The sequence below is a fragment of the Drosophila miranda genome, chromosome 2 (genome assembly GCF_003369915.1).
Source record: "Drosophila miranda strain MSH22 chromosome 2, D.miranda_PacBio2.1, whole genome shotgun sequence".
Taxonomy (NCBI): domain Eukaryota; kingdom Metazoa; phylum Arthropoda; class Insecta; order Diptera; family Drosophilidae; genus Drosophila; species Drosophila miranda.
Genome location: NC_046675.1, coordinates 31,850,133 through 31,863,703, shown reverse-complemented (window position 1 = coordinate 31,863,703; position 13,571 = coordinate 31,850,133). Strand labels below are relative to the sequence as shown.

General features: G+C 42.9%; 1 long non-coding RNA gene across 1 annotated transcript; it reads left to right on the top strand.

The window, feature by feature from the left end:
- Positions 1 to 27: 27 nt before the first annotated feature.
- On the top strand, positions 28 to 1,073 carry LOC117186918. The gene is made up of 2 exons (XR_004471764.1): positions 28 to 445; positions 504 to 1,073. It is a non-coding gene; the product is annotated as an uncharacterized LOC117186918 (long non-coding RNA).
- The last annotated feature ends 12,498 nt before the right edge of the window (positions 1,074 to 13,571 follow it).

Genomic DNA, 13,571 nt, shown 5'->3' with positions numbered 1-13,571 from the left:
CTTTTGAGCTTTGATAAAGCTTATCAACAGCTGTTTTGCGACCAAGCGGCAACGCTTTGATATGCAATTTTTCTGCCATGCACTATATTTTATTAAATATTGCTGTGTCTGGATTCTGTATAACAGAAGAAGACCATAGAAAGTGTGGAAAAAACGTGGGTTGCTGTACTTAGCCGTCCCAGCCTCTTTCTTTTTCTCCTCGTGACCGTTAGAGTGACCGGCAGTGGAAAAAGAAGTCTTGTAGAGCTGACCCAGTTCTCTAAACCAAGGTCAAGCCAAAGTCAAAGCCTAGTGCAAGTGCCAAGTGCGGCTCAAAGTGATCATTTAATTTGAGTCGACGCGCCAGTTATATATTGCCAATACTGGGGCAGCCGTTCGACCATTTGGAAAACGAGCGCCCACAGTGTACTAAAATTTTTCAAAACAGTGGTGCAATTCTGTTGAGGTAATTATCCACCCAGCTACAGCGACCCGTTGAAAAATGTTCTGTTCTTTCCGCGTAGGATTAGCACCACTAGTATCTACGTATTGAAACGCTGGTCTAGAAGTTACGGATTGGTTATTCCCGGAGACCTCTATTGGCCACGTGCCCGTACCACCGGTTAAACCCCCACCGTTTGACATTCGGATGAGGCGGTAGCCGAGGGCATGGACTTGCTCCTCCAGTAAACCCGATCGGTGGGCTCTGCAAGCGTCGCCGGGACCCGTTCGACCCATGGGGATGATCTGACTGACTCTTCAAATACACCAGTCGCCCCACGAGCCATCAAGTGTGCGGGTGTACCTAACCTCACGCCGCAGATGGACCGCGGTCATTGACCCTTGGCATCGGAAGCAGCTGAATTTTCCGGCGCCCGGTACAATCGTGTGCCACCTTCAGACCTCGAGTAGGAACTCGGTCTCCAGCCGGGAAGCATCGACCCCGCCTCGGATTTAGTTATATTTTCTATCTTTCTTTCGACATTAGACCCGATATGCGAAACCCTGTTTTTTTTATCCGCTTTCTGTTTAACTACGTTCTTTTGATACGGAAAAAATTTGCAACAGCCAATTAAATCCGGTATAAACAAAAAGGGAATTCCTATCCATTGGCTAAATCGAACTTAACAAATGAGTAGTGTATTAATATCGATTATTTTTACAGTTTTTTTATTTTGGTTGCCACGCATTCATCTCATCATCTATGCAGATACTCATCACAATCACACACATCATCATACTCCTCCACCCATCAAATCATCTCATCCAACACACAACGAAAGATCTTTCTGCGTGGGAGTCGAAGCTATTAATCGTATCGTAAGTGATCATCCTGAACCAAGTAAGCCATCTGAAAAGAATGAATGTGCGGTGACTATTCGTTGGTCTTCAACCATGATCACGGTTTTATACACATATAAAAATTTTGGCGCCCAACGTGGGGCACTTCTTCGGCATGCCCCGACCAAGAAAATTTGTATAAAGTCATCAACACCAATGCGAGCTGCATCTCAAGGCAGTGTCATAAGACTTATTCCTTTATCCATTAATTCCCAAGAGATATGCATGGTCGTGCATTGTCTGGGGGATTGACTTCGAGTAGCTGGATTGCGTAGCAGTTGCTAACAGGACTTAAAGCCCCGCGCTCGAGGTTAATCAACTTACTAGGCATAGCAACGAACCTGTAGTATCTGGCCGGATAGGTCACTCTGCTAAATAGCGCGTTCCAATTTTTCTGTCGGATTAGGTTTCAAAGTGGATTATCTCTACTGCCTACCCACAAAGGTGGGAGCGTGTTGTTTGGGGGAGGAACTTGTCCATACCGTTGCTGATCATTGTCTGCCGTTTTGGCCTGGATCAGGTTAGTCAGTGGCTTAGAGCTACGGCCTGCCCGCGAACGAAGGCAATAGAATCGGAGATGGTATATTTCCTGGGTCAGCATAAACTATGTCTTCTTCTTCAGTTTTTCTATTGTTGTTCCGTTTTTTTTGTGTTTGACAGACGTAGGTGGAATGGCTCTGCTGTACTGTGGTTCTGGACAATTTGGTGGTCCGCGATCCAAAACTTTTTTGTGTTTTTGCGACCTACAGTATAAGTAGAGGGATCGTTGTCGATCGTTAATAATATCACCAGAGTCAGTGGGGGACACATTCCTATTAGACGAAGGGTGCATGGTTTCCGAATTTTGTGGATACAGAGTAGATATATCGATCGTTAAAAGTTAATAATCAAGAGTAGAACAGAAAATCATATATTAGTCAAATTAGGATAGGATGTCATTAAATGGGAGTTTTGACGAAATTGATCCAAACGACCATTCCGATATTATCTGCTGTATTTGCGTAAGACAGGTAGAATATCGGACACAGCTTTTAAGAACAAGTTGTAACCACGTATTTCATTTAGTTTGTTTTAATACGAGAAGAGGTGCAAAGACCGTGTGCCCGGCGTGCAACAAGCCCTTACAATCATCCGCTCCTAGCTTAGCGGAGGAATTAGCCGTAGCGCAGGCATCCGCCTCGAATGTAGAGTCTTCTCAGCTTCTAATGAGAACCAGATCACAGCGTGTGACAGCAGCTCCAGCTGCGAATACTGAGAATTTACCTTCTGTTGGTCCAACTGAAGTCGGTGTACCAATCATGCCAGTTCCGAGTAGCGAGCCAGCGAATGAAGCAAGCCCAGGCTTGGCTCAAATGGCACAGGCGTTGACGGACGCTATGGGTCAAATCGGGTTGTTGTCTCAAGCCATGACTCATATGACTCAGACTATGGAAATAGGATTCCAACGTTTGGCAAGTCCAACGGTACAGCCGCCGAATGACCAAGCTGCTGGATCTTCACAGCCTAGTGGAGAAAACCAAACCTTCGAACAGTTGCTCCAAATACCAACTCGAGAGTCCGTAGGTGCCCCGATAAATCAGGCTAATGATTCTGCTGTCTCGGTAACCCCATGGGGATCCCAACAGATAGCGGGACTACGACCCGATAGGATTGGACAAATAATCGCAGGATGGAAGGTGCGGTTTTCCGGAAATTCGTCCATGTCGGTGGAAGATTTCATATATCGGATAGAAGCGTTAACCAAACAGACCTTAGAGGGTAATCTCGACATAGTGGCCAGAAACGGGCTAGCGACATATCTCCGACGACATATCTCCGCCGATCCACAAACGACATATCTCCGCGCGAAATTATGTCGTTTTAAAGCGACATACCTCCGCGCGGAGATATGTCGTCTCAAAACGTCATAACTCCGCGCGGAGATATGTCGTTTGTGGAACGGCGGAGATATGTCGTTTCAAAACGTCATATCTCCGCGCGGAGATATGTCGTTTGTGACACTTGGACATTTTGGCTTTATATTTTCATTTTCTTCCAACTCTTTTTTTGCTTGGTTGTGGGCCACAATTTGATCCCAACATGTACCACAAATGTTTACGTGATTGCACGGGCGCAACAACACAGACTTTGGGTTACATAGGCACACATTGCATGGATTCATTTGAACCAATGATTTATCAGATGACTGACTTGAATGAGAAGCATTCGATGAAAGTGACGATGTGGAAGATTTCATATCAGAAGACATTCCAGTTAAATTGCTTTCATTGTCCACCCCTTCAAAGAAGTCCTGCTTTGAAAAGCGGTCAGCTAAGGAAACAGTGCATGTCAGAAATCCCTGTATATCTATTTCACTATTTCAATCTGAGAACAAAAATAATTAAGCTAACATATTATTTTTAACGATTAACTTAAAATGTATTCAACTTACACGTAATTTCTTCTTCTGTGTCTGATTTCCATTACCACCATTTTGAAAGAGTAAAGCAAACTCGCGACTTTTTTCATATTCTGCATCAATAAGACATTGAACAAATTTAAAAAAGTGCCCATTTCCTCGAATTTTATTTCCCAAATTCAAATTATAAGCTTCTACTGAGCTCGTGGTTCTAGTTGACCTCTTAAACACGGATATGCTTTTTGGTCCCTCCTATAAAATTAGGGTTAAAAATTAATAAGTAAAATACAACTCAATTATTAAACAATAAATAAAATATACCTTTTTAAGCCACTGTCTATTAAAATATTTTAAAAATGGAGAAAACAGCTTCTTATTTAAGTTTATTGCTTCGCCTTTTAGAAGGTTAAATGCTTCGACAATTTTGCTTTCTGGTAAAAGCGGCAAGTGCAAAAATTTCATAAATAGCATGTAAGCTTTCTTATTGCATTTAAGCGTATTTTCAAAACCACTCGATTGCTTGGCATTTTTCTTGCATGCTTGAGTAAAATGAAACCAACAGGCGTAAAAATTCATGTTGGGATGCAGACCTTTTAACGCGTTACGCATTGCCTTTTCGTAATCTGATATAAAGGATGCTCCTTTAAGGCAGCAAATGTTCGAGTCTATATATGTGAATAAGTGCTGATAACACAGCTCCGTTTTGCGAGTCATCAAAACAAAAACAAAAGGGGTTATCTAATTACAAAAAATTTTTGATTAGAGTTAGTAAATAAAGTGTAGCATAAGAAGAAATTTACCTTCTGCAAATATTTAATATAAATTATTAAAAGTTGCTTAAAATCTCCAAAAGGGCACACTTTAAATGTAGCATCAATTAAATAATGCCTATTATGCTCCGGAATGTTGGCTTGCATCAAGGTGATTACCTTGTCTGATGAAAATATGCAATAAGCAAACGAGCTCGATGCGTACACTTTTTAATAGAACTGATTTGCAGTATTTCCCTTGGTTATTCCAAAACGGTTCATAATATTTTCGTCTTGAAAAGCTTCCAGAACATTCTCTGCAGAAGATGGAGGCTTTGGCAAGAAAGGCTGTCTTTTTCTTTGCAAAGTGCGTTTGACAGAGTCATAATTTATTTCAATCTCCGCTTCACCTTTTGTTTTCCTAATTAATTGAATAGAAAAATAATACATCAGTCTGTGTGCATTTCTTGTCTGCTCGCATGCACATATGTACATACATGTACACCTATGTACATACACGGGACGGCACGGCCAATGCGCGCAGACGGACTTCGAAACGAGCATTTACCGGTCAAAAACCGAGCGACGACCAAAGTCTCGCAAACGGACTTAAAGGGGCATGATTCGCAATAAACACCGGATCACGTAATAGAACATGAACGATCATGTCAAACTGCGACCCGGCACAACGCGTTTGTAACAGTGGTCGGCAGCAACACAATAATACTTTTTGTTTTAGTTTGACTTCTGTCAACGCACACAAACGCAATGTAATGTGTGCGTGCCGACCGCTGAAGTACATATGTACATACATATATATGTACATATGTATGTGCCTCACAGCTTAAATGAACCAGAGCACTTTTCAAACTTCAAACCCCTGTAAAAATCAATTGAGCAGTCCTATAAAAAAAATTGTAATACATATGTACATATCTGTTAAGATTTTACCAAAGACTATACAATACCAAGATGTTGCATGAGCGACCAAAAAGCTGTTCTATGGCGGGTCCTAACATTAGAACCCAAAAGGCACGAGGGAGCGCGCGGAGTTTCAATTCCCTTTTCGACTGTACTTCGTCTCTACCGCGACCCCGCTGCCCATCGGTTTCGTCTGTTCGGCAATTCTAGACTCTCGAGCCTCAGCACCGTCGAAGCGGTGGTCGCGGATCGCCGATGTCTTTGGAGCGGCACAGTGGGACCTATGGCCGTCTCAGCTTGCTAAATTAGTTAGTGAATATGAGTTCAATAAATATTTGCACACTGAAAAAATGTTAAACTTTAAACTAAAACAATCTTGAAAATTCGATTGGAAAATTCTCTATTAGATGCGTACATTAAATTTATCTAAAGCACTCATACAATTTTTTTTACTATTTCGGCTGAGTCCCCACTGTGCCGCGCCAAAGACATCAGCGATCACGCTGCCCTACGGTTTCGGCACGCAGACGATTCATATTTTGTTTTTGTATTCTTTCTCTCGAGACACACCGACTCGACGCTGACCGAGGCATTGACGAAGCCGAGTAGCGTAAAAGAGAATTGAAGTAATATCCCCGCGCGCCCGTACCATGAAGCGTCAAACAAAAATTGAAAAAGAATTTGTTCCTCATGCAACATCTTGGTATTGTATAGTCTTTAATTTTACTTACATATGTATCTTACCAACCAAAAAAAAAAAAGTTCGATATTCTTCTCCGTTACCCCGCAAAAAGGAAAAAAACAAAATGCGCACTAGAAAACACCCCCACAGCCTATTTGGTTCAAGTTCTCTTTGAACAAAATAAGCTGTGGGGTGGAAAAAGGCAGTATTTTTGTTATTTATTATTTAAAACGTCTTAGAAAAATGTTAAAAAATATAAGAAGTTCGTTTTGTTTGTCATTTGATTTTCATTGGTAAGTTTGATGGTTTAGAAGTTATGAAAATTTTAAATTTTTAACGTGCCTTGGTTCATTTAAGCTGTGAGCCACTGTACAAACATACATATGTATGTACATATGTAGCAAGGCAGTATGTATTATTAAAATTTTAATTAATATATTAACTTACTCAGCAAGAACATCATTGAATACTTTTTTGGTGTCGAAATTGCTATTATTTTCGCACTTCAGTTTTATTTCACTAAGAGCACTGATTTTTTCCATTTCATCACTCTGAGGGCCATGGCTATGCACAACATATTCAGGATTTGAGTAAACTCTAGATTTGTCTGCACTTAAATAAACTCTAGCTTTACAGAGTTTAACCCGGCATATGTATGTGGTTTCGCCTAGTTTTAATTGTTTGTTTTTTACATAAATTTGTTGCTCGCATAATGAAAACAACAGTAACGAGCAGCCCGCTCGGCTTCCTTCTCTGAATTCAAATTTAATATTTTCGTAGTCCACGTTCTTACTGTCTGAGCAACCGAATCGGAATGAATGCAGCAGAATAATGCGGCATATTTTTGGCGCGCGCCTCGCACGCTTTGCCTATTGCACAGAAAAAAATATTCTATAACATTCTATTCTATGCACATGTTTAAAAACAATAAATTATCTACATATTACATATTAAATAATACGTTTATATTACATTAAATACAACACGGCATTCTTTAACAATTTTTGTTTAATGAAATTAACTTCCTAATAAAAACGCTGTTCATAAATTATGCAGTAGCTATATTTGCTCAATTAAGACAATATTTTTCACGGTGCATTTACAGTTAGGTAACCAGCTGAAGATAAAGAGTATGTGCGAGAGGGACAGAAAATCAGTCAGAACATGTCGTCGGGCGCTGCGTAGCCACTGCAAATTTATTTGTTCCTTTTGTTTTGTTTTTTTGTTTTTTTTTGTATTTTTTGATGGTGTATCGGCATAATTTGCTCAAAATCGCTGCGCGGATATACATACATATGTACATATGTCGCTTCTAAGCGTCATAGCTCCGCGCGGAGATATGTCGTTTGTGACACGGCGGAGATATGTCGTTTCAAAACGTCATATCTCCGAGCGGAGATATGACGCTTTCAAACGACATAAGTCCGCCAGAAAAAAAGCGACATAATTCCGCCGGCAAAATGTACTGGGCGGAGATATGTCGTCGGAGATATGACGCTATGCCACCAGAAACGCCATTTATTTATTTGAAGCCAGTGCTAGCGAGTGGTTTTGGCGTTACCATAAAAGCGTACCCTCCGTGACCTGGCCGCAGTTAAGTACAGCCCTTAAAACTCGATTTAGAGATGGGCGTTCCGACCTAGAAATTCGTACGGCAATAGTGCAACGAAAGCAGAAGCCGCACGAACTATTTGATACATTTTACGAAGCCATTGTAACCTTGTCCGATAAACTAGTCAACCCCATGTCCGAAATGTCGCTGTTGGAAGTGCTAAAGTCGAATCTCTTGGCCGATATCCAACATGAAATTTTATACATTCCCATTCTGTCAGTAGCACAATTGCGCAACATAGTGCGTACTCGCGAACGTTTTTTGCAAGCAGTGGCTAAGCCTATGGGCAGCGCTGAGCCGAAGCGTATTCCTATACGACGACAGGTGCATGAAATTGTGGTGCAGACAGACCAGGAAGGCGATGAGGTCGATGAAACCGAACCGCTAGATATCGCTGCAGTAACCCTTTCCTGTTGGAACTGTGGTTGTCAGGGGCATCGGTATCAAGACTGCGTCGGTGATCGCACCGTCTTTTGTTACGGCTGTGGCAAACGGGATACGTATAAACCGTCGTGCTCTAGGTGCAACGATCCAAAAAACTCGTCAAGCCGTGTACAATCGACAGGTGCACGCAAACCAAACAGTTCGCAAGCAACGAACACCAATTAATGGACGTTTCGACAGTTCCATTACTCCCGGACTTACAAAAACTCATAGACATGCCGTCACACACTTGTATTTTAACCCCAAGTGGGGAGAGAATTCAACTACCGACTCGATCTCGAAAGCGATTGCTCCAATATCGGCAAACTGGCAAAAACGAGCGCTCTAACGTATTGGCGTCAGTCGTTAATACGTCCAAGGACTGGCGACCCTATGCGGAAGTCACCGTACTGGGAAGGACGCTCAGTGGACTGATGGATACCGGCGCATCCATAAGTTGCATAGGTGGGAAGTTTGCGGCCGACCTGGTTCAGAATCCGAACCCGATCAAGCCTGTGAGAGCAGCAGTACGCACGGCGGATGGGCAGAGCCAGCCAATAATTGGCAAGGTCACCACCGAAGTGGGTTTTCAAGGCCAGAAGAAAGTATTGAAACTGTTTGTAGTCCCATCCTTGGCGCAAGACCTATAGCTAGGCATAGACTTTTGGTCTCGTTTTAATTTGTTACCTGCTTTTCTAGCCCATAAATCATCCAGTCCAGAGTTGTCAGGCTTAACATTCGATAGTACGTTACATGTGTGTTTGTCGAAGCAGCAGCAAGCTCAGTTAGCAGAGACGGTCAACTTATTTCCCTCTTTTGCGAAGCAAGGTCTGGGAAAAACGGGCTGGCTGTCGCACGAAATTGAAGTGGGCAACGCTAAGGCAATAAAACAACGACATTATGCCGTGTCTCCAGCCGTAGAAAGGCTGATGTACGTAGAGGTAGACCGAATGTTAGCCCTTGGAGTTATCGAAGAATCAGATAGCGCATGGTCGTCACCCGTGGTCCTCGTTCGTAAACCTGGAAAGGTGCGATTATGCATCGACAGTCGGAAACTTAACGAAGTCACTGTTAAGAACGCTTATCCCATGCCATTGATCGATGGCATTCTCAGTCGGCTTCCTCGAGCTGAGTTCATCTCAAGCATCGATTTGAAGGATGCCTATTGGCAAATTCCGCTGGAAGCAAGCGCGCGTGAAAAAACGGCGTTTACAATCCCAGGGCGCCCGTTGTATCAGTACACGGTCATGCCCTTTGGGTTGTGTAATGCACCCCAAACGATGTCCAAGTTGATGGATAAAGTGATACCGCCATCTCTACGAAATGAGATATTTATTTATCTAGACGACTTGTTGGTGATATCTGAATCATTTGAGCAGCATATTCAAGTTCTCACTGTCCTGTCCGCCCGATTACGCGAAGCCGGTCTGACCATTAACGTGGAGAAGTCCAAATTTTGCCTAAAGGAGGTCAAATACCTAGGCCATGTTATAGGCAACGGAACTATCCAGACAGATGTGGAGAAGGTCCAAGCGATTCAAGAGTTTCCGGTCCCCCGATCCGTGAAACAAGTCCGCAGGTTCTTGGGTCTCACTGGTTGGTACCACAAATTCATTAAAAATTATGCGGGTATCGCAGCGCCCATCTCAGATACACTTAAGAGCAAGCGAAAATTTGAATGGACTGATGAAGCACAGAACGCGTTCGATTCCTTAAAATCACAGATGTGTAACGCTCCTGTGTTGCACAGTCCCGATTTTACCATTCCCTTTGAAATCCATTGTGATGCGAGTCACACAGGAGTGGGTGGTGTCCTGATGCAATCAGATGAAGATGGCAACGAGGTACCCATCGCATTTATGTCGCGCAAATTGAACCAATGCCAACGTAATTATTCCGTAACCGAAAAAGAGTGTTTGGCAGCGGTAATGTGCGTCAAGAAATTTAGAGCATATGTAGAAGGACATCAGTTTTCCATCATTACCGATCATTGAAACTGCAGGGCTTCACCTTTAACATTTGCCACAGAAAGGGTAGTCAGAACATCGTTCCGGATGCCTTATCCCGAGTGCATACCGAAGATTTATCGTATATTGGCCTTGATAGTCTAGTAGACCTTCAAGCTAAAGCGTTTAAATCAACCGATTATCAGGAACTCATTGCAAAAATTCAAGCTAATCCAGATCGTCTACCTGATGTAAAAGTAATGGATAACCTTCTTTATCGTCGAGCTGAACACGCCACGGGTGAACAAATTAGTGACGACATGTGCTGGAAACTGTGGGTTCCCAGAGATCTGGTGACAGAAGTGCTTAAACAAGGCCACGAACATCCCTTAGCTTCTCACAGTGGGATCAATAAGACGCTGGAACGAGTTCGACGCTTCTATTATTGGCCAAATTTAGTGGGCGATGTAAAAGCGTTTATAAACAACTGCGAAGTGTGCAAATGTTGTAAGCACCCCAATCATCCTCTACGTCCGCCAATGGGCAAAGCAGGGGAGTCCTTTCGTCTATTTCAAAAACTGTACGTCGATTTTCTAGGTCCGTACCCCCGAAGTCCATCCGGGAATATAGGCATTTTTGTAGTACTCGATCATTTTTCTAAATTTCCTTTCCTAAAAGTGGTGAAGAAATTTACTGCGGATGCCGTAACTCGGTTCATGGAGGAAGACCTGTTTCATTGCTTTGGAGTCCCGGAAGTGATAGTGTCAGATAACGGCGTTCAATTCAAGTCACACAAGTTCAATGATCTGTTAGCGAAATACCAAATTCGACATTCGTACACCGCCGCCTACGCTCCACAAGCCAATGTCTCAGAGCGGGTAAATCGCTCGGTACTCGCTGCTATCAAAGCTTACATTAAGCCCGATCAATCCAATTGGGATGAGCAGATTAGCTTCATTACGTGTGCGTTACGGTCCAGCGTGCATGCAGCCGTCAAAGGTAGCCCATATCGTGTTGCTTTTGGCCAAAACATGATCACTGGCGGTTCCACTTATCAACTCCTACGAAACCTCAGTATGTTGGAGGACCGAACTGTAGTCTTCGATCGCGACGATTCCTTCGAGCTAATTCGCAAGACCGCTGCAGAAGCAGTGAAACAGCAGCATGTTCGCAACGAAAATATCTATAATCTTCGAAGCCGAGAAGCAAACTTTCAAGTGGGTCAAGAAGTTTATAGACGAAATTTTGACCAGAGTAGTTTTGTGAAAGGCTTTAATGCGAAACTGGCACCTACGTTTCGGAAAGCCCGCATTAAGAAAAGACTCGGGAACAGCTACTACGAGCTGGAAGATTTCCAGGGTCGCTTTATTGGTAAATATCACGCAAAAGATATTAAACAATAAATCGTATTCAGCACTCCAAGTGTGGATCACGCTTTGGTTAGCAAGACCCCAAAGTGTGATTTCAGCGGGGGGGTGTAATATTCGACGCTTGTCGTACCTTCTTGTATTTTAATTACCCACGGCTAACTCCCAAAATTACAGCATAAAACTAGGCCGAAAAAAAATTCGAGTTGAAGATCTTTTGAGCTTTGATAAAGCTTATCAACAGCTGTTTTGCGACCAAGCGGCAACGCTTTGATATGCAATTTTTCTGCCATGCACTATATTTTATTAAATATTGCTGTGTCTGGATTCTGTATAACAGAAGAAGACCATAGAAAGTGTGGAAAAAACGTGGGTTGCTGTACTTAGCCGTCCCAGCCTCTTTCTTTTTCTCCTCGTGACCGTTAGAGTGACCGGCAGTGGAAAAAGAAGTCTTGTAGAGCTGACCCAGTTCTCTAAACCAAGGTCAAGCCAAAGTCAAAGCCTAGTGCAAGTGCCAAGTGCGGCTCAAAGTGATCATTTAATTTGAGTCGACGCGCCAGTTATATATTGCCAATACTGGGGCAGCCGTTCGACCATTTGGAAAACGAGCGCCCACAGTGTACTAAAATTTTTCAAAACAGTGGTGCAATTCTGTTGAGGTAATTATCCACCCAGCTACAGCGACCCGTTGAAAAATGTTCTGTTCTTTCCGCGTAGGATTAGCACCACTAGTATCTACGTATTGAAACGCTGGTCTAGAAGTTACGGATTGGTTATTCCCGGAGACCTCTATTGGCCACGTGCCCGTACCACCGGTTAAACCCCACCGTTTGACATTCGGATGAGGCGGTAGCCGAGGGCATGGACTTGCTCCTCCAGTAAACCCGATCGGTGGGCTCTGCAAGCGTCGCCGGGACCCGTTCGACCCATGGGGATGATCTGACTGACTCTTCAAATACACCAGTCGCCCCACGAGCCATCAAGTGTGCGGGTGTACCTAACCTCACGCCGCAGATGGACCGCGGTCATTGACCCTTGGCATCGGAAGCAGCTGAATTTTCCGGCGCCCGGTACAATCGTGTGCCACCTTCAGACCTCGAGTAGGAACTCGGTCTCCAGCCGGGAAGCATCGACCCCGCCTCGGATTTAGTTATATTTTCTATCTTTCTTTCGACATTAGACCCGATATGCGAAACCCTGTTTTTTTTATCCGCTTTCTGTTTAACTACGTTCTTTTGATACGGAAAAAATTTGCAACAGCCAATTAAATCCGGTATAAACAAAAAGGGAATTCCTATCCATTGGCTAAATCGAACTTGAACAAATGAGTAGTGTATTAATATCGATTATTTTTACAGTTTTTTTATTTTGGTTGCCACGCATTCATCTCATCATCTATGCAGATACTCATCACAATCACACACATCATCATACTCCTCCACCCATCAAATCATCTCATCCAACACACAACGAAAGATCTTTCTGCGTGGGAGTCGAAGCTATTAATCGTATCGTAAGTGATTATCCTGAACCAAGTAAGCCATCTGAAAAGAATGAATGTGCGGTGACTATTCGTTGGTCTTCAACCATGATCACGGTTTTATACACATATTACTCATGCCTTTAAGCGATTTTCCATATACCCTATTTTTGTCTGGTTTTGGCACTGACCAAGTTTACGTAATGAAGTTTGAAGTTTTCTTGTTCCTATGATGAACACATAACCTAGCTCGTGCATTTATATACCTACTACTACTACTATTTATATACCTACTACTAATCATTTTTATAGATTTAAGATCATTATACCCTACCTCGCCCCTATGATATTCTTTCCCCAGTATATGCTGTATAGTAATACCCTATAAATGTAAGACAATATCGAATAGCAGGATTATATTAGAGACTAAATTCTATTAGCGTTAGGTTTTATAGGAATTTAAATGAAGAACTATGGATTGCTTAAATAAAGTTAGTTTGGAAATGAACCAAGGCTAAATATCTTATATCGGAACCATGCAACCTCGTCTGACGGAGATGTGACCCACCGCAGTCTTTGTTGGAGGGATCCTGATTGTTAATAGGTGGCCCTGAAGGATCATGGTAGGGTGGGCGTTCTCGCCAATGGGCGATACCGCAGCCGACAAAGATCT